Genomic DNA, 23,108 nt, shown 5'->3' with positions numbered 1-23,108 from the left:
CCTCTATTGCTGTTGCACAGGGAGGGAGTACTGACTCCACCCACAATCTGCCCCCAACCCAACCTCCTTCAGTAGCTCCAGAAACATGCAATGGTCAATGGTATCAAAAGTTGCCAGAATGTCAAGAAAAACAGGAGGGTCATACTGCCCCCCCCCCATCTCTCTCTCATCAAATGTAATCAACCAGGACAACCAAGGTAGTTTCAGCATCATGACTGGGTCTGAAGTGAGGCTGAAATAAATCCAAGTATTCAGTCTCTGCCAAGGATGCCTGAAGCGAGACCACCGCCACCCTCTCAAGCACCTTGTCTCAAGAGGATATTAACTTGTTTTCATACCTGGGGGGGGGGGGGAGGACATCCCATTTTTTATCGCAAGAGAAAGGTGGCCATTTTGGTTGTCTTGGTCTTGTGTGATTTCACAGTGCGATTTTGCATTTGGGTCGTGGGGAACTGCAGCATAAAATTGCACAAGATCATGGCTACCAAAATGACTGTTGTGCTCTCAATAAAAAAAAAAATTAAAATGGGAAGATGGCATCCAGGAAGATTGTGTCCCAGATTTTGGCTTCAAAGTGTTGAAGGGAATGTGTTTCAATACACACACACTCCTCTCTTCTTTTCCGCCATTCAGGCAAGCAAAAATCTTTATCGGAATTCAGAGGCACATTCCAGCCTGTCAAAAATACTCAAAGAATTGTGAGGTAAGGCTGGTGACAGGGACAGCCTGGGGATTGGAGGTGTGGCTGGGTAGGGGTGCAATGTGGGGAAAGTCCTAAGGGCCAGATTGAGAAACTTGGAGGATTGCATTTGGCCCCTGGGCCTACCCTAGGGTAGACAATTGAGGTAGATAGACCAATGGTCTAATTCAGTAGGTGGCAGCTTCCTACGTCTGGTAGAGTTCCCATAGGTGATGCCAGTTTTTCTTCTTCTTAAGTATTCTTAACTGAATGAATAGCATAGGATGAGTCATCTAGCTTTGTACTTTGTCATCTGTTAAACCTTTGTGGCATTCATTTTCAGGCTTTTTTGGCAATGTCTCATGGGGACTACATGTGCACAGTTGACTAGGTGGTGGTTTGACAGTTTATATGCAGAACGGAATCTTTCATATACATGAGCTCTTCCCCCTCGGTTCCCATCAGGTTTCCCCCGCTAAATGCAAATATCAGAATCTATTAGAAACATAGGTGGCTGCCTAGAAGCACCATTCATCCACCTGGTTCAGTATTGTCCACACTGAGTGGCAGCAGCTCTTTAGGATTTCAGGTAGAAGTCTTTTCTCAGCCCTACCCGAAGATGCTTGGGATTGAACCTGGGACCTTCTGCATGCAAAGCAGATGCTCTAGAACCTAGCTATGGCCGTTCCTCCTACGTTACAGCAAGGGAAGTGCAGACACAGCACAGAGGAGCTGGTCACCCTCTTCCTTTTTGGAATGGAAATAGTGTTTAAAATGCAGTAGTATTGGGAGGGGAAATTAATATGGGGTGGAAGAACTCGGTAGCATTCCTCTGCTCCCACTTCTGCATTGCAGAGTTTTGGATAATGTAATTCTACCACTTTCGGTTTCTGTTCCTCCCTTAGATTGGCGCCTTAAATAATTAGTTCTGTTTTTGCAAAGTGGATAGTTTTCAACAAGCACCAACACTTTGGCTTATTAGTTGTTATCCTATGTAAAAGGCTGGTGCATTGTCATTTTTTAACCTGCAGGGGACTGCCTTGCCTTGATCAATTTTACAGCTGTTTCATTTATTTATTAGAGTTAGGGGCTCAACTATTGCTCATTGTCTAAGGTTACAGTCCTAAGCACCCTTACCTGGGAGTAAGTCCCCTTGGACACAGCATCAGATTGTGCTGCAAGTGTTCCTTGTGAAACTCAGTCATTGCAGATACTTTTTGCAAACTTTTAACAATTCTTTCACACTTTGGATTTACCCAATATATGCCTCTGGATTGTGACTTAACTAATTGTCTATCTAAATGAAAATAACATAAGTAGAGCTTGCCCTGCTGAATCGAGCCAAAGGTCTACCTAGTCCTGCAACTTGTTCTCATAGTGGCCCACCAAATTCCCCAATGGGAAGCCAACGATAAGGACATGAGCATGAGTTCTCTCCCTTTCGGGTTCTCCAGCTAGAGATGGAGGAGCAGTTTGATTCAGATTGCACTTAAAGACCAACCTACCTATTTCTCATTTTTCAAAATAATATGTGAACCGAAACACAGCCATCCTTTGAAATTTACACTTCTCTGAATATTGCAATGCAGTTCTCCAGTCAAGCAATGCATCCAAAATAAATATACCAGGATAACGTGTGCATAAAAATGCATATATCAGTGATGCAACCTATAAAACTGCATTGTATTGGGGAAATTCATTTGCAAAAATGTGCATAGCAGGTAAGATTGCACACAAAAATGTGTATATCAGGGGGGAAATTCATGAGGATTTAAAAAAATAAAAAATACCAAGCTGACGTGAAAGAAACTGAAAGTGGCTGATTCTCACACCCCTGTCTCCAGCAAGGGCTAATCAGAGGAAGACTGATCCTTGAGGTAACCATCATGATTGCAGTCATTAAGGTGCTCAGAGATGCACTTGTTCTACTTCTTCTACTTGCTGAGCAATCCGGCCTTTTCACTTTCATAAGCTTATAGCAACAGAGAAAATATTGCAAAAACACTCTTTCATCATAGCTCCATTGAGTGGTTAGGAAGTACATGAAGCAATCAGTAGACGAAACCAATGTTTTAGGAAGCCATGTGGTCAGAGAGCACACACCCAAGTGTGGATGGATATGATGAAAAGATAACGGTTGCATGAGAGCTTTGTGTGGAACGCAGCTGCAGGCCATCTGCAATACCTGAAAGAAAAAAATAAACCCCAGAGCAACACAGAAGTATAGATACTGCATTTGTATAGTGCTCTGGATGACATTTTAATGCTTGTTGAACCTTCTAAGATTATGAATCTTGCAGATGGATCTTTCAGAAGGATAACTGGAGTTTTCCCACAAAGGCAGCAAGGCAACAGAGTCTCTCACCCATTCCTTTGGTCCTTGGTTCAGAAAAGTGTAGGGTTGACCTTTGAGATTGTTGAGGAGCAAAGAGGTGGTCCTGTTGGAACTGAGAGCTAACTAACTACTGAAAACCTTGGTGTTATGATATACTTTGCCACTAACTTTTATAGAGAGGGGAGGGGGAATTCCTCAGTGAGTTGGATAACATGACACCAAGTCCTTTGAACTGCTGTTTGTTGCTTCTAGTGTACTCTTGTGAGATATGTTTAAAGTGAAGAGGGCTTTAATTTTGGGAAGACCACGGATTTATTTTTACAGTCCATGAATCATAATTTTCGCAGTCCATGAATCATAATTTTACCTTTAAAGAGATGTTCATTATGTGTGAGAGACATCTGCTTCCTGCTCAAGAGGCTGAAAACTATCTCTGGAAAACACAAAGATAACTGCTCTGATCTTTTCTGCAACTATTAGGGTCAGGATGTTAGCTGTTCTTTCACGGTCGTATCTGAGATAGGAGCTTGTAACAGGGTCACAGATAGTTCATGCGGGATATATTTTATATTAAACTTATTCCAGTTGCATTGATGTCATGTAAACTATGTAAAAGTGCAGACTAGCCCTACAGACTGGTTACTACAGATTATTGATAAGTGGGTGGTTCCATCCATCTGTCAGTGTTGGCTCTCCAGGAAATCTGGCCCACCAGGCCCACCATAAAGATCTGGCCCGCTAGGCCAAAAATGTTCCCCACCATTGGCCTTTGATCAGCAGTATATATTTCAGCTGAGCTTTTAATATTTTGGTTTTAAACAACTCCTAAGCATATTGGGATGGGATGCGGGTGGCGCTGTGGGTAAAACCTCAGCGCCTAGGACTTGCCGATCACATGGTTGGCGGTTCGAATCCCCGTGGCGGGGTGCGCTCCCGTCGTTTGGTCCCAGCGCCTACCAACCTAGCAGTTCGAAAGCACCTCTGGGTGCAAGTAGATAAATAGGGACCGCTTACCAGCGGGAAGGTAAACGGCGTTCCGTGTGCTGCGCTGGCTCGCCAGATGCAGCTTGTCACGCTGGCACGTGACCTGGAAGTGTCTGCGGACAGCGCTGGCTCCCGGCCTATAGAGTGAGATGAGCGCACAACCCTAGAGTCTTGCAAGACTGGCCCGTACGGGCAGGGGTACTTTTACCTTTAAGCATATTGGGAGAAATTTCACCATCTTGACTCCCCCCACCCCAGCTGCTGTTGCTGCTGCTTCCAATCCCTCTTCATTTTTTGTTTTAAGCAGTGCTTTTTTTCTTTAAAAAGGTTCACTTAATCTCATCTACTGTTTTGCAGGTAATTTGTATGAAAATTTGCACGAACAAGAGAGGTTTGCTTAGGCTTTCAGAAGTATTGGGATGAAACTCAGCTTGTATTGAAGACTGATGGGTTTGCAAGGGAAGGAAGTAAATTGGAAGATGTAACACTGTGTTTCCTGTGGGATAACCAGCCTCATATAACCAATATGCTTAAGTTTACTTAATGCATGAGGGCATTAATGCCATAGAGTAAGCTGTGCTGCCAGGCTTAGCTAGGTCACTTCCCCTCATCTTGGGAGGAAGTCCAGCCTATTGTTGCCTCATTCTACCATGTGAACCTCTATAAAGAGGTCTGAGGTGGTTGCTCCAAGCTCAGACCACATGGCTTTTCCTACAAAGCTATCTTTATGGTCCTATGATTTGGGAATTTACACCACTTTGGAACTAACCTAAGTTCTGCTCCCCGTGTTTTTTGACTGCTGTATGGAAATGCATGAGTCTGACTTTTGAAGAGTTTGTAAGTAAATCATTTTTAACTAACCAAATGTGTGAGGGTTTTTTCTATGCTAGGGAAAGAGGAGAACTTTGGAAGCAACTTAGAAGAGGATATTTTATAGGTCTACCCACCTTTATTTTCATTTTATAGTTTGCCATATATTTTGTGAATTTAAATCTCTGCTGTGGTTCTCTCACCAAAGAGAACTTGCTCCAAACCTGGATCTTAATCATCCAGGGAATTCTCTTTTTATGCCTAATATTTCTTTCACAACCAACACTTCCTAGACTATCTTTCTGCAGAGGTGAAGCAACCTGCTCTGGTACCCAGAGTGGTGTGCGTCTCAGGGGGCATGGTGTGTGCCCCGGGGGGTGCCGCCGATCAGGGGGTCGCCATTTTGTCATCCCCCCATCACTACCTCGGAATGCCCCTGTCTTTCTGACCTATCCTGTGCTAACATTTCCTCAGGTGCTAGACTGATAGTCTCAGGGTTGCAAATCTTACTTCCTATTTCCTCTTCTTCTTTGCTCCCCCCCCCCCCATAGACTTTTTCCTTTGCCTCTCTTCTGCAGAGATGAAAGACCAAGCATGGCTCTTTGCATCATCATCCTAGTTAGCTAGAACTAGGCTCTTTCCTATCCAACATGCTATTTCCTATAATACAACATAGCTTTCTTAAGAAGTAATGGACAGAACTTCCCTCCCTCTGCTTCCTGCACCCTCCCCATAAGCCCCTTATATCTATTGTGGGTTTTCTCCCCAACCTCCCAGAGCAGATTTAGGGGGCAACTGGGGAGAGGAAAGGGAGGGAAAGTTCCATTGCACAGCTAAAAGTGCTTACATCACCAGAAACACACACACACAAATGCACTCCTGCTTTCCTCTAAGATCTGGATATTTTCAAGCAAGGTATGCACTGCAAATTCTCCTAAGAAAATATGGACTGAGATATCAACCTAAAACAGAAGCAATGCTACATGAACTAGAGGATGGTGGCATGGTTGGTTACATTTATAAATTATTATATGAAACTTAGGGAGGGGGAATTAAAATGTGGAAAATATTTTTGGGTTAACATCCTTCTTTTCTTTTCTAGAAGCGTATTGGAGACAAAACAGGCAAAGCTTCATTCTCGATGAGTCTGAAAGAGATTTATTTTAAGACTGCATGGGTGGTAATTGTCACCTTATAAACAGAAACATATATAAAGGATGTCATAACTCCCATGCAGATTTTTGCATCATCTTTTGGGCAGTGATGTCCTCAGAACACTGAATAGTGGGTATTTGTCCCTCTAGCCTTGCAATGTACATCTTTTTGCCATCATTGGGCTCATCTATTACCATTTTGTTGGCCATCTGTTAGCCCACACACCACAGGAATGTGATTTAAGCATTTGTGAACACCCACAAATATCAAGGATTTATCCAAAACAAAGTTTTAATGCAAACAATAATTTCTGACCAGAAAGAAAACATGACAGGACATGCCTACATCATATGCAGTGGGGGAACCTACATTTTGGGGGCCCTGAAGTGTGAACTGTTATGGGGACCCCTTTGCAGCAAACACTGAGGTCTGAGTACTCACTGTTTTCTTCACTGATGGGATTGTTCCATGACAGATCATCACACCTTTACAACACTGTGCTAGGTAAAGGTAAAGGGACCCCTGACCATTAGGTTCAGTCGTGACGGACTCTGGGGTTGCGGCGCTCATCTCGCTTTATTGGCCGAGGGAGCCAGCACACAGCTTCCGGGTCATGTGGCCAGCATGACTAAGCTGCTTCTGGCAAACCAGAGCAGCGCACGGAAACGCTGTTTACCTTCCCGCCAGAGCGGTACCTATTTATCTACTTGCACTTTGACGTGCTTTCGAACTGCTAGGTTGTCAGGAGCAGGGACCAAGCAATGGGAGCTCACCCCGTTGCGGGGATTTGAGCCACCAACCTTCAGATCAGATCGGCAAACCCTAGGCTCTGTAGTTTAGACCACAACACCACCCGTGTCCTTACAACACTGTGCTACTGACACTCAAACTTTGGGATTGTTGAAATATATGCAACAAAAAATTAACCAATCTGAGTCTTGCAAATCAAACTGGTCCTACTAGACCGAGAAATTTTCAGCAATGTGGACAAAAGCAGCATGTATAGTTCTGTTGGTAGAGCATGAAACTATTATTATTATTATAATTATTAATAACAATATACAGCTGGGGACCCAAGTTTTGGAAGCACTGATCTATCTGAACCAGGCAGGTAGATAACTGGAAGATGGATGGTATTAATCTACTATAACGATTTTAAGAAGTAGAAAGAAAATGACATACATCAAAGAGGTTCTCCTAGGCAAGTAACCAGCCAAATCACAGGTAAATAGATCCAGGGGGTTTTATGCTAGGCATTTTTAAATGTGGTTTCTTTGGGAGGTGGAGCGCATTAAGCCAATGACCCATCCAGCCCAGAAACCTGCGGTCAGCCAGATACCTATGGCAAGCCCCAAAGGAAGACCTGAACGCAACAATGCTCTCCCTGGAGGGCTAGAAAGTTAAGATGAAGGTGGGAGGGGAGGGGAACAGCTCCAGGCTTGGGTTCTGCTCAGCTGGTACCACAAATCCCAGAAGCTAAGATCAAACTGATTTGGCAAGAGTGGAAGTGTGGGCATGTACCAGAGAGGCAGAAGAACGTGGACAGCTATCTTTAGAATCGGCAATCAATATAGTACAGCACTGATGACACCAGGGGGAAAAGACAGAGGGGTGGCACAGAAGGGGCAAAGGATATTTCCGAGGAAAACAACAGTATATGTTAATAACAGGAATTCAGAAATGGGATGGGAGCACATGAGGAAGCAAATTCCTTGCTTGGGGGGTGGGGGTGGGGACTTGCATTCTGCCACCCATTCTGCTGCTGCCTATATGGCACATACAAGAAAAAGTCAATGCAGTACATCAACAATACACACACACACACACACACACACACACACAATGCAAGGAACATTCCCAAATATAATGCATTTCAAAGTTATTTTCGCTAATCCCGTATGTGCATTTTCTGCCCAGTTTTCCTTATTGTGGGCACTTTGGTCCTTTTTAAAAAGAGAGAACGAGCGAGCTGCATCACAAAATGCACACAGCAGAGATTTGCAAGGATAGCTGCATTGATTTCTCTACACATATTTGGGAAGTGCAAATGAGGAAGGTCTGCACTAAAATGGGAATCCTGAGAAATTCCTTCTCCATCGCTAGTTGTGAGGACAGAGCATCGTTGCCTATTTTTGTCTCTCTCCACAATTAGTAATTGCAGAGTGCATGATGCCTACTAATCAGCAACCTGTGCTGCTTTAGGCAATAAAAGGGCGGTAAAGAAATCGGGGTTTCTTTGTCCAGAAGTTGGGTGCCTATTTTGGAGTGTGAACATGGTCCTTTTTAAAAAATAACCTCACCCACTAAATTCTTCTGCTGCTTTTCTCCTGGTAGCCACAAGATGGCAGCATACACCGTAGCAATTGCCTGTAGCTAAATTCCTGTTTTTAAAAAGCGAAAAGCAGATCGAGGCAAAAGGACACGATACTAGACGAGATGGGGTGGTTTTAGCGCCACGGTGGGTAGGATACCCTCCCCTCCCCACCCCCAATTCTTTCTCTCTCCTTTTACTGGAAACCTGAGGTCCGCAAACCACAGCCAGGTGCAACTTAGGAAGCGCAGCTGCTAAGAAATAAGCAACAAGGAACCTCTGAGCATATTCCCAGCCTAGGAACTGATCAGCAACAGAACAAAAACATGCAAGTTCTGTCAGCCCACTCCTGGCAGTGGCAGCTGGTGACCAATGCAACTGGCAGGATGGAAGGTAAGGAAACCCAACAGCAGGTGGCATCAGAGCCAATGCAAAGCCATCCCTGTACAGTGGTACCTCGGGTTAAGAACTTAATTTGTTCCAGAGGTCCGTTCTTAACCTGAAACTCTTCTTAACCTGAGGTACCACTTTAGCTAAAGGGGCCTCCTCCTCCTGCTGCGCCGCCACCGCACGATTTCTGTTTTCATCCTGAAGCAAAGTTCATAACCCGAGGTACTATTTCTGGGTTAGCGGAGTCTGTAACCTGAAGTGTATGTAATCTGAAGCGTATGTAACCCGAGGTACCACTGTACTGGTTTTTAGAAAGAAGACAGTGGGGGCTGACTGAGAGCAGGCTGAGGCTGGTGAGACAGTGCCCGCATTTGCTGGCTGCTGGCTTCCCCAAAAGCATTATTTTTTAGAAACCTATTTTGGGTGTGTATGGACACCACAGAACTGTGGAATTAGAAGGGATCATGAGGGTCATCTAGTCCAACCACCCCCAGTGCAGGAATCCTTCACCCAACATGGGGCTCGAACCCAGGACCCTGAGATTAAGAGTCTCATGCTCTACCACCGGAGCTATCCAGTGTTTCCTGTTGTTAGACAATTGGGGATCAGAAACCCACCCAAAGGTCTACCAGCAGATGCGCATCTACTTTCTGCCCACCCTGTTTCAGACGACATTCAACAAGATTACTTTACTGGTACCAAGGGCCTAAGCCCTAATGGAATCAAAATGACAGACTTCAGTGTAATTCATTTCCCATTCTGCATTTCCTATTTTTGGTGGGGTGGGGTTCCTTCAATAATAGGTCTTTCCATCCTAACGGTTAAACCAAGACCAGCCCAACCCAAGGGGCTGAGCTGATTTCAAAAGGTCCTGGGCAAATTGGGAAAAGCCTCCATGGAAACAGATTCCCTTTCTGAAATCTTGGGAATACAGTGGTACCTCAGGTTAAGAACTTAATTCGTTCCGGAGGCCCGTTGCATAACCTGAAACTGTTCTTAACCTGAGGTACCACTTTAGCTAATGGGGCCTCCTGCTGCCACTGCACTGACGCCGCACAATTTCTGTTCTCATCCTGAAGCAAAGTTCTTAACCTGAAGCACTATTTCTGGGTTAGCGGAGTCTGTAACCTGAAGTGTCTGTAACCTGAAGCGTCTGTGACTTGAGGTAACACTGTAAATACAAATAGACTGGGGAAGGGGATTTGTGCCTTCTCACCCCATAGGAGTTTTCCTGATTGCAGCACTGAGAGGGGTAACTAATGCTGTAGAAGACAGAATCAGAATTCAAAATGACCTTAACGGATTGGAGAACCAGGCCTTAACTAACAAAATGAATTTCAATAGGGACAAATGTAAGGTTCTGCACTTAGGCAGGAAGAACCAGATACACAAATATAAGATGGGGGACACCTGGCTTACTAGCAGTACATGTGAAGAGGATCGAGGGGTCTTGGTGGACCACAAGCTTAACATGAATCAACAGTGCGATGCTGCAGCAAAGAAAGCTAATGCTAATCTATGCTGCATGAACAGAAGTATAGTGTCCAGATCAAGGGAAGTAATAGTACCACTCTATTCTGCCCTGGTCAGACCACACCTGGAATACTGTGTCCAATTCTGGGCACTACAATTTAAGAAGGATGTTGACAAGCTGGAACGTGTGCAGAGGAGGGCAACCAAGATGATCAAGGATCTGGAAACCCAACCTTATGAGGAACGGTTGAAGGAGCTGGGTATGTTTAGCCTGGAAAAGAAGAGACTGAGAGGAGATATGATGGCCATCTTCAAATATCTTAAGGGCTTTCAAATCTAAGAAGCGTGTTTTCTCCTGATCTGGAGGGTAGGACTCGAACTAATGGCTTCAAGTTACAGTGGTACCTCGGGTTAAGAACTTAATTTGTTCCGGAGGCCCGTTCTTAACCTGAAACTGTTATTAGCCTGAAGCACCACTTTAGCTAATGGGGCTTCCTGCTGCCGCTGCGCCACCGGCACACAATTTCTGTTCTCATCCTGAAGCAAAGTTCTTAACCTGAGGTACTATTTCTGGGTTAGCGGAGTCTGTAACCTGAAGTGTCTGTAACCTGAAGCGTCTGTGACCTGAGGTACCACTGTACAAGAAATGAGATTCCAACGAAACATACAGAAAAACTGTCTGATAGTAAGAGCTGTTGTGGACTCTCCTTTCTTGGAGGTTTTTAAGCAGAGGTTGTATGGCCATTTGTCATGGATGCTTTAGCTGAGATACCTGAACTAGATGACCCTTGGATTCCTTACAACTCTACAATTCTATGATTCCATCCATTGAATTGGCACTTTTTTTCATTCACTTGTATGCAGCAGAAGACTGCAGTTCTTTCAGAGAGGAAAAGAAAACATTGCATATAAGGAAGGGATAATTATTTTGATTCAGTTCACATTTAGAAGCTAGCCTACAGAATTTGCACTTTGCAAAGCAAATATGCAAACTGAAACAGAGCAATCCTTCGAAATTTATACTTCTCCAAATTTTGCAATGCTGCTGTCCAGCCAAGTAATGTGCCTATAGTAGGGTAAAGTGTGCATTAAAAATGCACACAAAACACATTATATAAGGGGAAATTGCTGCAGAAATATGGATAACAGAATTTAAGAATGAAAAAAAAAAACAGTAACAAAGAGAACTGAAATACATTTTTGTCCATCCCTCACTTTCTCTCTCTCAGACACATTCCTGCAAAGTGCACCCCCTCCCCCTTAATACTATTGGTTTTCCTTTGATGGATCAGTGAAAAGAGGGAGTGCAATCAGAAAAGTCATGAAGAATGTGAACACGCACACATGCAAATTTCATTCCCCGCCCTCAGCTAGGTAGCAAAAGAGCTTGAGTCAGCCTTGTTTTCAAAGCGAACACAGGCTGTCTGTTTGGGACTCCTACTCCTCTGCTTGTGGTCAGCCTAGAATGTCATGTGTGCAAAAGCGGGTATGTTTTCTTTATAAACTCACAAGGAAGGCAGCTATTTTCTAAGACTGAACTGTTGCTTAGGCTACCAGATACAGATTAGTGCAAACAAGTGCAACCTCTGTATCCATTGGTCCAGGCCTTTTGTATCTTACCTCTCATTTCCTCAATCAGAACAATGTTTTCCAGATAATGAACTTGGGGCAGGGGATTCTTCCTTCCTCGCTTGCTTCCTTCCTTTCTTAAGTGGCTGTAAATAGAATTGCAATAAAAATGGAACTCGACCCCAGGGAGGGGACTCTCCATAGTGAAGTTAGATGCACACACACACACCAAACCCAAGGATTTAATGCTCCAGGCTTGGAGAGATAAGACTGCAGAGGGAAATGTGGATGGGGTCTCAGGCTTGGGATCAGATACCCACACCTGAAGCCACATCTGCACCATACACTTAAGGAAACATTAAACCACTTTCAACAGTCTTGACTTCCCCCAAGAATCCTAGGAACTTTAGTTTATTAAGGCAGCTGAGAGTTGTTAAGAGGCACCATCACACCCATTCCCCTGACAGAGCCACTGAGGGTGCCTCACCTCTAACACCACCACCTGCTATCTTACCACTGACTCTCTGGCACAGCAGCAGTGATGGAGCCAGGGATCTCTACCTCTACCGTAGGGCCTCTGTTGTGGCCTGCCGCAGTTGCCGACAAGCTTCCATGGTGCGTCTGCAGATATGACGGGCCCCAACAGAGGCCCCATGGTAGAGGCAGAAGCCCTGGCCCTGCAGTGGTGCCAGAGAGTGGCAGCGGGAAGGGCGAAGGCCGAGCAGCAGGCGCAGGCGCAATATGACATGACACACACTGCTTGGCACCCATAGCTTGGGGCCCAAGTTGGTGTCTCTGGCAAGTGGGATTGTTAAGTCAATTAGGGAACTGTAGCTCTGTGCAGAGATTAGGGGTTTTCTAACTACTCTCAGCACCCTTATCAAACTACAGCTCCCAGAATTCTCTGGGAGAATCCATGACTGTTTCAAGTGACATCATAGTGCTTTAAATGTATGGTCTGAATGTGGCCTTATTCACCCATGCACAGAGAGAATTTACTGGGGCAGAACCATCCTGCAGAATAACCAAGTGAATCCTTGGGGCAGGGGCACTTTGAAGAGTCCATCAAATGTGGATCATGTTCTCCCACTTTGTCTCTCTTCTTCTTCTTCCTCCTCCTCTCCTCCTCCTCCTCCCTCCCCTTACTTACCTCCTCCTCCTTCTCTTCCTTTTCTTTCCTCCCACATCACTGGGGACTGTTGACAGATGTTCCCTAATCTCTACTGCCATGTCCCCCTATGAAGCCCTGCAAACAAAGCTACTCTGACCTTGTTGCCAACTGCATCTGGAATATCCCAATGTTCTCCTGCCAATCATTTATCTCTCTCAAGCCCTGTATTTCCGACACTGTTTCTTCATTTAAATTGTGTTCTTCCAATGGAAAGGAAGCACAACACAGATGCAGGGGAGGGGCCACAACTCAGAGGTAGAGCATCTGCCAGGCCTCAGGTTGAACCCCCAGCATCTCCAGGTGGGGCTGGGAATGTTCCATCCTTAGAACCCTGTGTAGACAATACTGACCCAGATGGACCATGGTCTGACTCAGTATAAGGCAGCTTCCTATGTTCCTGTGCAGAGGAAGAAGGTGCTATTCATAACTCATTTATTTTGAGGCTGCCACACAAAGCTATAAAAATTATGCCCCCTCCAATCTTGTTTTATGTCTGCTGCTTCCTCAAACAGGATTTTCTTGCTTTTTTAGATACTAATTAGATACTGTGAGTTTAATGCAGGAAATATGACAAGAAATTAGAGTTGGACAGCTGGTGGAAATGCAAACACTTAGGAATACATAGACTGCTATATTCATTCCTATGTGCATGGAAAGAGAGAGAGAGAGGGTGGGTGGGAGAGAGAGGTTGGTTTAGTGTTTGGCATATCTACACAGATGTCTAATGTTGGCAGATGGCTTTTGTTATACCTTGCTGAGCAGTGCCAAGTTGACTCATAAACAGAGGGCCCAGATGTCTTATGACTATCACAGACAGTTTAGGAACAGGAGTTGTCTGTAAAGTATGAATACATCAATAGACAGCCAATGTCAGCATCCAGCATTCTCATGCCACAATCAGGGTCTCGATAAGGCCACATAGAGGAGGGAGAAAGGTTGTTTTCTGCTGCTCCAGAGAAGCGGACACGGAGCAATGGATACAAACTACAAGAAAGAAGATTCCACCTAAACATTAGGAAGAACTTCCTGACAGTAAGAGCTGTTCAACAGTGGAATTTGCTGCCAAGGAGTGTGGTGGAGTCTCCTTCTTTGGAGGTCTTTAAGCAGAGGCTTGACAACCATATGTCAGGAGTGCTCTGATGGTGTTTCCTGCTTGGCAGGGGGTTGGACTCGATGACCCTTGTGGTCTCTTCCAACTCTATGATTCTATGATTCTATGATTCTAAGGCCTCACTGCTAATGCCTGCCCTGGATCCTTGTTCCTTCCAGCTGTCCTTCCTTCCTCTCTCCCACTTTTCATTCTTTCAAACTTATTTAAATTTATTTATTTGATTATTCAGTAGCAACAACCAAATAAAGCATGCATGGTACAACCTAAAACATAATCAGACAGTGCAAGGGTGTTGTGCCTTATTAGCCTAATAAGTCCTTCCAGAGAGTGTTGTAAATCTGTGGTGTCAGATCTGCAATGAACATTCAAACCTATACATCTGCACTTGATACAGGAAGCAGGTGATGGGAGTTCATGAACCTGTATTGCTCTTTTTTTATATATAAAAAAGCATCTCTTAACCTCTCCCAGTCAGCTCACTCTAAACACAAAAACAGACAAACCCACAAAAGTTATGCAAATTGTGGTTTTATACAACCCCAAAATATAATCAGTACCTGCAGTTAGTAACTTCACTGATTAAAAACGTAATATTTGATGTTTTTTAAATTTCTTTTTGCTTTTAATTTGTTTTAACTCTTTAAGATTTTATTGTTTGCTTTTATGGTTTTATATTGTAGTATACCACTGTGATATATCTTTATGATACAGCGGCAGATAAAGATGTAAACAAACAAATAAAACCTAGGAAACTGGTTCCTACCAAGGCCACATCTGCACTATACATTTAAAACACTATAAAACCATGTTAAACAGTCATAGCTTTGCCCATAGAATTATGGGAGTTGCAGAGAGTTGTTAGGAGACCTCTATTTCCTTCACAGAAGTACAGTGCCCAGAGTTTCCCCTGAAGAAGAATGAATTGTTAAACCACTTTTGGAACTGTAGCTCTGTTAGAGGAATAGGGGTCTCCTAACAACACTCAGCACTTGCAACAAACTACAGCTCCCATAAGTCTTTGAGGGAAGACATGATTGTTTAAAGTGGTACCATACTGCTTTAAATATATGGTTCAGATGTGACCAAACTCAATTGGTCCATCTAGTTCAGTATTGTCAATACTGACAGGCAACAGCTATCTAGGATTTCAGACAGGGAGTCTTTCCAAACCCTACTTGAAGATGTCAGGGCCAGCCCACCCGTGAGGAAAGGTGAGGCGAAGTGTGCCTTGGGCTGCAAGATCCGCAGGGGCAGCAGATATGGTCTCCAATTAATGCCTGCTGCTGCTGTTATAGTGGCAGCGATAGCTGCAATGCACTCCTTGAAGATTGGATTTGCCATCTCCTCAGCATTACCCTCAATAAGAAGCACTGCTGGTCTCCTCCCACCTTTGTTCCTAATGTAGATCTTCACTCATCCTTTCTTCCCTGGCAGGAGGTGGGGGTATCATTTTGTGATTTGCCACAGGTGCCATAATGTCTTGAGCCAGCCCTGATTAAACTTGGGACCTTCTGCATTCAGAGCAGTTGCTCCACCACTGAGCTACAGTATGTGGCCCTTCCTTAAGCCCACTGCTGCCTTAAACCAAATCAGTCCATTGGTCCACCTAGCTCTGACTGGCAGCTGCTCTCCAAGGTCTCAGACACACATCTTTCCCAGTCCCATCTGAAGATTCTCAGCTTCTTTTGTTTTTAGAAACAATCAGCTTCTTTACAGCAAAACTTGGAGTGTAAGTTTAAAGGGATGTCACATGAAAGGAGCGGGGGTGGTTATGAAAAGCAAGCAAATATTCCTTATATTCTCATAAAACAATGTACTAAATTATTGTACGATGTTTTGATCAGTAGCTTCCTCCCTGCATTATCACATTATTCCCCTTCCATTAATGCTTGGCATATTATATTAATGAATCCCGGAGCCGTTTCATTCTCTGCCAACCCCCTATTTACAGATAACCCCCATGGTGGGTTGCTAGAGCTTTGAGCTGCAGTGTCTTCCTTTGCAAATATAATTATATATGTACAGTGGTACCTCAGTTTACGAACTTAATCCGTTCCAGAAGTCCGTTCTTAAACCAAAGCCATTTTTAAACCGAGGCGTGATTTTCCTAATGAGGCCTCCCGCCTTCCACTGTTTGGCTTCCTTTCGTAGACCGAAGTAAAGTTCTCTAACTGGAACACTACTTCTGGTTTTGTGGAGTTCATATACCGACTAGTTCGTAAACAGGGCTGTTCTTAAACCGAGGTACCACTGTATTACAAACTGAGAATTCATCTATGAATCTGATGAAAAAATGAATCAGTCTGCTAAGATATCCATAACCATCTTAGGGGTCATTCAAGCACATATTCATGATAAACAAAGCAACTGTCTGGCGTTGGAGATATTTGCCTGCCAAATGGGATTTGCATATCTTTTGAAGTGGTAAAATGGTCCTCACAGCACAGCAGACTCTTGCTCATATTTTCCCTGTAAAATATACTTTTTTTAAAAAAAAGGATGAGGAGGTAAATACATTCTCTCTTCAGCTCCAAGTCCTAATCAATTAAAGCACTGGCTAGCTCATGCTCAGAATGGAATTCACAGTGTATTACAGCTGCATTTTCTGCTTTATCTGAGCCAGGAATAAAAAGTATGTGTTGCTGTGATGAAACTCTCAGTTTTGCAACAGGGTGTTCTGCTGTGACTTTCACATGAACAAAGGCAAACCAAGAGTAAATCGAGTTACATGTGACTTTTGTTAATCCACCTTTTTTCAAGGAAGGGTATGTTATTTTGGAGGAGAAGCATTCACAGTGCCCTAATCTAGAATGTAGGGACGCGGGTGGCGCTGTGGGTAAAACCTCAGTGCCTAGGACTTGCTGATCGTAAGGTCAGCGGTTCGAATCCCTGTGGTGGGGTGAGCTCCCACCGTTCGGTCCCAGCTCCTGCCCACCTAGCAGTTCGAAAGCACCCCTAAGTGCAAGTAGATAAATAGGTACCGCTTTATAGTGGGAAGGTAAACGGCATTTCCGTGTGCGGCACTGGTGCTGGCTCGCCAGTTGCAGCTTCGTCACGCTGGCCACGTGACCCGGAAGTGTCTTCGGACGGCGCTGGCTCCCAGCCTCTTGAGCGAGATGAGCACGCAACCCTAGAGTCGGACACGACCGGCCCGTATGGGCAGGGGTACCTTTACCTTTAATCTAGAATGTTCTCTAGGTCTGGATAGTAGTCCTGTGCTGTTTTTCTGCTGAAGACCACCACCTCCCTGGCTGATATTTGCTTTTGCAGGTACTGTTTGAAGTAAACAGGGCTTTGAAGGGCATAAATGTAAACTTTAAAATTAATAACTTCCCTTTGATACAGGGGTAAGGGACCTTATATGGGGACCTATGGACCTAATGTCCATCTGGGCAAGCTTCTAGGGGCCACATGCCAGGAGTAGGCGGGGCCAGAAGCAAATGTTAGCAGGGAAATGATGCTAATTTTACCACTGAATAGTAGGCTAGCTTTCACATATGCTCTGTCCTCCATCCAGGCACATTTCCCACCCCGTGTCAGGCGACGTCAGAATCCCTGATTTCTATCAACTAACTCAGAGGTCAGCAAACTTTTTCAGCAGGGGGCCACTGTCCTTCAGACCTTATGGGGGGGGCGGACTATATTGGGGGAAGGGAATGAATGAATTCCTATGCCCCACAAATAACCCAGAGGTGCATTTTAAATAAAAGCACACCTTCTACTCATGTAAAAACGCCAGGCAGGCCCCACAAATAACCCAGTAATGCATCTTAAATAAAGGGACACATTCTACTCATGTAAAAACATGCTGATTCCTGAACTGTCCGCGGGCCGGATTGAGAAGGCGATTAGGCCAGATCCAGCCCCTGGGCCTTAGTTTGCCTACCCATGAACTGCACAGCTAAGGATGCCTAAATCATCCCTTTTAGCAAATTGTGGGCCAGCATCTGACATCAGTGTGCAGCACCTGCCTCAAGAAATCCACTCTAAAGACATTGGTATTTAGCTCCTGACATACTACTCATAATAAATAAAGATGTTTCAGGATTGATCCCTGTCATCTCCACAAAGGGCTGGGAAATACCCTTCCCTGGAACCCCAAAGAGCAGCTGCCCAAGGGGTGTGGTGCTCATCTTGCTTTCAGGTTGAGGGAGCCGGTGTTTGTCCACAGACAGCTTTCTGGGTCATGTGGCCAGCATGGCTAAACCACTTTGCCTTACCTATGTACCTTTGAAATCAGGCTCACTCAGAAGAAATTCTGTCTTCCTGCCCCTGTCAACAAGCAAACTGAGAGTGAACGGAGACATGGGTGGTGTGGAACATGTTCTCAGCCTCCTGACCAGGGTGAATATCAAAACAGTCATCTGACTGCTGTGGTCTTATGATGCCTCAGACTGTCAGAAGTGGTCTACTGCATACGAACAACTTCAAAGGAAAGAGTTATGTGATCCTGGAGACCTCTGGTGTGATGTTAATGAAGTGTTTTCAGAAAATGGAACAAGAAAGAAATTGCACCCATGCTTTCCAGGAAATGCTACTCACGCAAATGGAGGGGGGGGGTTGCTTGTGTGTGGTGTGTCTTGCTTGCATTGTTTATGCTGCTGTTTTGGAAACTATCAACAGAACAAGTTCAGGGCCAGCCATTCTGACTAACATCCTCCTTTTGATTCAATTCAAAATGAAGCTTTCAATTCATATCGACACAGTTCTTTGTCCAGAGATTCTGTTCCAATTCTATAATATACATATATGTAACTTCTGAGTAACAGCTAAATGCCATACATGACTAAGACCCAGTTTGTATATTACGAGAGTGGTGACTTCCTCCATCACTACATACCACCTTTCATATCCTTCAGCAAAACACAAATCTGGCCTTGCTTAGCCACCAAATTCCATGGGTATGACCTGCAACAAAATGTTGCAGTATGGAGTGCTCCTGTTCAGGGTTCCAGTCAGACATGTCCTTTTTCAGAATTCTTCATTGAACTTCATCCCTCCCACCCCCACCTTCTCAGTTTGTCATTCCCCTCCAGCCAGAGGTATAGTGGGGGGGGGGGGCTGTGGCGGTGCCCCGGAAACTTTTTTTGGGGGGGAGGGTGCATTCCTCACAATGCCGTGCCAACCCTGCAAAGCTGGCAGGGTGCCATGAGCTGTTGCATCCTTCTCAGGCACCCTCCAGCTGGAAGGTGCTGAGAGGACACAGCAGACATGCACCCTGCCAACCCCTCATCGCTTTTGCAAGTCTTGCAAAGTGGTGCTGGGATTGCCCTCAAAGCAGGGCATCGGCTTGCCAGGCTGCCCACTGCACGGTTGTACCCCTGTGAACCTCGAGATTTCCCTGAGCTTGCTGATACACCTCTTTTGTGCACAAATGGTTCCATTTTGGATAGACAGTAGCCTTGGGTGGGTGGGTGTTCTGGATCCAGCTAAATCTCAGCTCCTGAGTCAAACTGGGCTGATTCGGGTCAACCACCAAGGAGCACCACGCCAGAACTTGTTTTTTCTTGATGTCCTGCCTCTTTCAGGATTCAGCTACACAGAATCAGATTCATTAACTTGTATCTAGTCATCAGAACATCATAAAATAAAAGCTTGTAACAGTGCGAAAGCTACACAGGGTGGCATCAATAGTTATCTCAGAAACATCTTAAGTTTAAGATGTCAATTTTCTTGGCAGACATGTCCCTATAAAAAAAAGGGGGGGGGGAGGAAAATTCCTATTTTAGCAAATATTAAAATAAAGTGAAATGGGATGCAATAAAATGAATTTATGCAAATCTGAATAAAATTATGTAAAACCTTAATGAATAAAAGTATAAAGCAAACAGAATGTTCTGAATCTCCCTGAGCGTTTTCTCTCAGTTTTCTCTTCTCAGCAGTTACAGCAGAACTATATAAACACATCACTCTCACTGTGCACTTGTGCACTTAAACTAATGTTTCTGTTTTTGCCCATTTTGCTAACAATAGTTCTTTGTTAGAGAAAGTGGGGGGACCCAGTTTTCTGTAAGCTGCCCAAAGCGTGAATCCATTTTCCTAAGCTTTCCCCCTCTTGCTATGAATGCATAATTGGTTATTTGTACACACACAAACACACACAGAGCAAACATACATATGCATTCCTCTCAACACACACACACACACACACACACACACACGTCTTGCCATTTGTAAATCTCCATCTTAGCAAATGATCTCTAGATAAATCTATAGAGCAAAGGTGTTAAATTACCTTTTTTAAAAAAAAACAAAAACAAAAAAACCCCACCATCTAGGTTTACAGCTTTTGGCAAACAATGACAGCCTTGCATTTTACGTGAGAAAACTGACCACAGCTCTTGGCTTGCCAAACTGCAAACAGAAAGGTTGTAAGCTTTGGCAGTGAGTTGCCCTCCAAAAGAGAGAGAGGGAGAAAGAGGAAGCATTATGCTCAGGTTAGAGACAGCTTATGTATGAGCATCCTGGAGACGATCCAGTTGCAAACCAATTTTCCTTCCTTACTTTCAACTTTCCATTAAGAAGACTAGACTGTGGTTTGTTCCAAGGGCATGAAAGAAACACACCCCTTTAAAAAACACACACACAAAAAACACCCCCAAACCTGTCAAGGTGTCTGCTAGGAGAACATGAAACTCTCTGGAATCATGTGCAATGCAGACACCCCTCCCTCCCTCCCTCTTCTTTACTTTCAACTTTGGCCTACTAGGCGCTCTGCTTTTTCTGTACATTTAGAGCAGCTTTGCTACTTTCATTAACTCAGAACAGGGTTTTGGCACCAGAAGAGCTCAAGCTTTGGCATGTAACTCAAGAATCACATACGCATGAAAAGAAGAGAGGGGTGTGTGTGGAAAGGCTATTTAACAGTGGGATTTATACACAGAGAGTGGTGGCATCAGGGATGTATCCAGCCAAGCCCTACTCAGAGCAGACCCACTGCAATTAAGTAGACCCACTGATTTAAACTGGTCTACCCTGAGGAGGACTTAGCTGGGTGAAACCCTCAGTCTTTTTGTTTCCTCCCATTCAGGGTTGAACTGCAGTTTCCATTTAGGTTTTGCCTGTGATAAAACCACCAGGGATAATTCTCAAGCTTTTCCTCTCTACAGTAAATCTATAGGCTTCACTGCTGCCAAACACTTTCAAGGCAATTGAGAATGGGAGCAATTGACTTCTGCTTCCAGGCTGCCGAACTTGTTCAGTTCTAGGAATGCGAGGTTAAAATTTGTTGAGCTGACATTCACAGCATACATTTAAAGCACTACAATACTTCTTTAAAAAGGCATGGCTTCCCCCAAAGAATTCTGGGAGCTGTAGTTTGTTAAGGGTGCTGAGAGTTGCTAGGAACTCCCAGAATCCTTTGGGAGAAGCCATGATTGTTTAAAGTGCCACAAGAATGCTTTAAATGTATGGTGCAAATGTAGCCTGAGAGCCAGTAGGGTTTTGTTGTCCTCCTCCAACCTGACACCCTTCAGCTGTTTTAGGTTACAATTCCAATCAGCTGGATGGGGGGGGGGGGGAGTTGCCTTACTACTACTACTACTACTACTACTACTACTACTACTGTCATTATTAATGAATGAACTTGTCCCTCACTTGTGACACAAAAACTCTCCAAGTGACATAGAACCTATTTAAAGCATAAGCATGGCTAAAAATGCATCATCATATGAACACATTCGCATAACATGCACGGCTTTTCTAGCTGGGGGAAAGGGTCTCTTTTTCCCAGGGAAAAGCAGCCGGGCAAACAGCGGTGTGGATAAAACGAAATGCATGCTATTTAAAATAAAATAAAATTCTGTGGTAGTATGCTTTATATGTTGTTCATTTACATATTTTAATTAAAAGTATTACCATGCTGCCCTATAATAATTTTCAGGTTGGTTTGCAACGAAGTAAACACAACATTTAACAACAACTGCATTATTATACTGCTTACTAAACCAGCTGTGCTGGCAAGGCAGGGTAGTTCACTTCGGTGTGAACACAGAGCTCTTTGCTACCGGCAAGGATTCCTTTGTAACTTCAAAGACTGTAATGACAACAGGTATCATATGTGCATCCAGAGTCCCAGCTCCCTGCCTTTGAGGTGATAGGCATAGCTCAGTGATGAAAACACATGCTTTCCATGTACAAATTCTCCCAAATACAGTCTCAGATACCTCCAGTTAAAATTTTTATTTTTGGTTCTCTGTTGTCCCAGGCAGAGATCTGCTCCAGCCCTGCTTCCTGTATGCAGTCATCCCTCCCCCACTTACGCATAGTCGACTCAGTTTTGACTGTGTATATGTGTGGTGCTGGGAGATAATTAAACAATTCATTTCAAATCCAGAAATGTCAGGAGAGATGGAGAGTCCTTGGGGCTCACAAGGAGGCCCTCCCTGGAGCCCAAAGAGGACATCAGAAAGGGTAGAGGAAGCCCTGAAGAGACCTGAGGCACAGCGGAGCTTTCTTTAGGCTGCTTAGCCTCCCCGCCTAACAGCCGATTTGCGGGACAGCACAGCAGCCACCGCCGCCACCGCTTTCCTGCACATCCTCCAGCCTTCTGCCAGTCCCAGAGCTTCAACTCTAGTCATGGATATTTTTTGATACAATATTTTTGGTCTGAAGAGAGCACACCAGAAAGGGTGTTTAAAGGCTATTTAGAGGGTGTTCCCCATTTTATGCAATTTCACTTACACATGCAGGGCCCCGGAACATAGCTCCTGTGTAAGTTGCCGGTATCCTTTAAGATAGGAATGGGGAAACTGCAGCCATCCTGGTGTCAGTGGACTAGGAATTCACCCTAACCATTGGCCATACAGGCTAGGGCTGATGGGAGCTGGAGTCCAAGAACATTTGGAAAGCCGCAGATTCCCCACCCCCACTGCTCTATGGAGCAGGGCTGAGTCATTTCTCAGCCTGGGTTCTGGAGAACCACTGGCTTTCTAGAAGGGGCAGCACCAAAGACAAATGGGTCCTTGGCCTAACTCCGTGCAAAGTATCTTCTTGGGCCTTTCCTCTTGTAAACTAGGCAGTTGTAACATACCGCTAGTTATCACCCGCCTGTTCTGCCATTGAGGACTTCTTGGATCCTTCTTTGTCTAGCTCCTTCCGTTTGACCTTACCACCTTAGAA

General features: G+C 44.5%; 1 long non-coding RNA gene across 1 annotated transcript; it reads right to left on the bottom strand.

Annotated features, from left to right (window-relative positions):
• Positions 1 to 5,894: 5,894 nt before the first annotated feature.
• Positions 5,895 to 11,881, bottom strand: LOC310669797. Its single transcript, XR_014507399.1, has 2 exons — positions 11,758 to 11,881; positions 5,895 to 5,955 (listed from the first exon to the last, which is right to left on the bottom strand). It is a non-coding gene; the product is annotated as an uncharacterized lncRNA (long non-coding RNA).
• Positions 11,882 to 23,108: the final 11,227 nt, after the last annotated feature.

The sequence above is a fragment of the Podarcis tiliguerta genome, assembly GCF_965153285.1.
Source record: "Podarcis tiliguerta genome assembly, chromosome: Z".
NCBI classification, from domain to species: Eukaryota; Metazoa; Chordata; class Lepidosauria; order Squamata; family Lacertidae; genus Podarcis; species Podarcis tiliguerta.
This window is presented reverse-complemented; position numbering and strand designations above follow the sequence as displayed.